At 39.6% G+C, this 2,984-nt stretch overlaps 1 pseudogene; it reads right to left on the bottom strand.

Moving 5' to 3' along the window:
* Nucleotides 1–815: 815 nt before the first annotated feature.
* On the bottom strand, nucleotides 816–1,708 carry LOC102491339 (olfactory receptor 148-like; annotated as a pseudogene).
* Between the last annotated feature and the right edge of the window lie 1,276 nt (nucleotides 1,709–2,984).

Below are 2,984 nucleotides of genomic sequence, written 5' to 3'. Positions count from 1 at the left end.
TCAATACGTAAAGAGGACCTATGTCAGTTCCTGTTTTACTAGTTATTGCTGAATGCCTTTTTTGTATAATGAGCTCTGGAAGGAAGTAATCTGGATGGATGACTGAATTGCCAAGCACTTCATTTAGGTCAGCCAAGTGGTGAAGAGACTAAGAGCAGGGGCTTTGGTATTAACTGGATCTGAGTTTGAGGCCTGGTTTGCTGCTGAATGTGCAACCTCAGACCTATTACTGCTTGAAGTCGTTAAGCCTCAAAGCTCTTTCACAAAACGCAAACTCTCTGGGGGTGATGTAAAGCTTATATAAGATGATATACATGAAATGCTCACAAATGTCCAGAAGACAAATCACGCCATATACATATAGTCAATAGTTTTCTTAGTGTAATGGAGGAACTGAAATGCTTGCAAGTGGTCAGGGAAATACATTATACATGGAGCAAAGCACCATGAAATGGAAGTTGGTTTGACCTAGAGAAGGCCTATTGGAGAGTGCTCCTTGGGCTGCCACAGATCTTCTCCATCTTCGACCAAGCAAAATAGGCTCCCTATTATAAGCCTAAGAAATATGTCTCTAGCTGCTAGCTATACTCACTAGTTTCCTTACCTAGAATTAAGAAATAGATAACATTATTTATAAGTCATGTTTAGGGTCTCAGGTATTATAGAAGCAAATATGCACAGAAAATATTATGTGAACAAATTATGATGGTTTTAATGGAAGCATTTATATTATATATTTATTGATTTGAAGGGAGTTAATACAAGGATGATATTTGGACATATAAAGTTCTAAGCTCCCTTATGAAATTCATAATTTATTCCTGAATGGAAAGTACATTTTGGAGCACTCTTTTCAGGGATCTTTTCACTTCCGTGTTCCATAAGAAATAGATTAATGAGTTAAGCATGGGAGAAACAATATTATTTAGTATTTACACTATGGCCCCAAGCAGGGGGTTGCAGATAGATGATGATCACAGGTCCATAGGCACAGAGGATGGCAGTGAGGTGGGCACGGCAGGTGGAGAAAGCTTTCTTTCTGTCCTCTACTGAACGGATTCTCAAAATGGAAATCCCAATGTGGGTGTAGGACACACAAACACAAAAGCACTAAAGCCAGAAAGCCCACATTGATGGAACCCACTCTCTGGGCAAGGGAGCTGTCAGTACTAGCCAGGGGTAAGACAGCAGGAATATGGTTGGGACCATAGGAGGTTAACTGAAAGGGAAAGGTGGTCAGGGTAGTGGCCTGAAGACAACCCACCAACCAGGCTGCCATGACCAAACCAACACAGACTCCAGGTTTCATGGTGAGTGTATATCTCAGAGGGTGACAAATGGCTACAAATTGATCACAAGCCATCACAGAGTAGAGACAACCTTTGCTAGAACCCAGGAAGTGATGGAAGAAAAGCTGTGCAGCACAGCCCTTGTAGGAGATGGCTCGGCTCTGACCGGAAAGATAGAATAGTGTCTTGGGACAAGTGACAGATGGGAACAGCATGTCGAAAATAGATAGGAGCCCCAAGAAGAAATACATGGGGGTGTGAAAAGTAGAGGAAGAAACGATTGCCATTAGGATGAGCAAATTTCCAAGCAGGGTGAAGATATAGATGAAGGAGAAGATGACAAAGAGCTCAGTCCGCAGTCCCTCTGTCTCAGGTATTCCCAGGCGAATGAACTCAGTCAGCTGTGTGTGATCCCTCATGTTCTAGGAGAGGTGGTCTGGGTTTCCACAGCAGATGTGTAAATGCAAATTCAGAGGCTGACTGTAATAGATATAATATGAATCTATTCATCATCATCATCAATCTTTGTTTAAACATAAAGATGATGGTAAAATTATAGTTATAAATTTATTAAAGACAATTAGGGTAGTAAAACATATGTAAATCTTTGTTTCTCAAGATATTTGCTTTCTTGAACAGAAATGCAAAGCAAAATGAAATGTTAACGTGGTAAATTATTGGGTGGGTTCAGAGAACATAGATTTTAATTCTGAATGAGTTCATGTAAGTTCATTACACTCTACCACCAGTTCCACAGCAATGGGTGCCCTAAAATAAATCAACCTTGAAGTCCAAGTCTCTTGATTCCTTTTCAGAGCATTCATGCAGTTACTCAAAGATGTGGTCAAATACCCCAAATATTCTTCATAGGTTTAGTTGGTCTCCCGTACTTCTAATTAGATCAATGCTTTGTGATATATAGCAAACAGCATTAAGGTTTGGGTTGTAGTGATATCATTCTAACTGGATATGTTCCTTGGTTTGAACATTTTCTTGTTTAACAATATTCATTTGCCTCTAAGGAAGCTAACAGTAACAAAATTGCTTATTAACCTGGAGTTTTTCACTGTCAAAACTTAGCAGCTAAAGTGAATAATGCGGATTGAAGGTTTCAGTGAACTCACATCATATCTAAAGATATGGAACATTTAGTGTTTTCTAACAATTGACATTTTTGAATACTTAAAAAGTAAGCTAAATTATTTTAGTTCTGTGACTATTTTTGTGTTTTCCATTTTCAAAAATATTTTATAGGGACCAGCAGTTAGCGTAATGGCTATGACTGGCTATGTTGCTGGACTCCCACATAGTAGACCGCGGTTCGAGTCCCAGACCCGGTAGCTTAAACTCACACTGGGTGTGTGTGCCTGCCCAAGATCCTGAGAGGAGAATGGAGAAGGGATTGCAGCATGGCCATCTCCCCTAGGGCGTGCTTTCTGGCTTTCTGTCTCTCTGTCTCTGTCTGTCTGGCGAGCGCACGAGCCCTATAGTAAAACCTCTAAAAAAAAAAAAAGAAAAAATTATATTTATTTTTCTGTGGTAAGAACTCAACATGAAGCCTTTTCTCTTAGATTTTTAACTGTACAATACCATATTGTTAGCTACAGGGACAATATTGTGGAACTGATGCCTAGGACTTAATAAACCTGTGTTATTTAAACTTTATACCCTGTTGACGAGCAATTCCTCTTTCCC

This window comes from Tupaia chinensis, unplaced genomic scaffold, assembly GCF_000334495.1.
Source record: "Tupaia chinensis unplaced genomic scaffold, TupChi_1.0 Scaffold149348_1, whole genome shotgun sequence".
Taxonomy (NCBI): Eukaryota; Metazoa; Chordata; class Mammalia; order Scandentia; family Tupaiidae; genus Tupaia; species Tupaia belangeri.
Note: the sequence above shows the minus strand (reverse complement) of the source record. Positions and strands in the feature narration are given on the sequence as shown.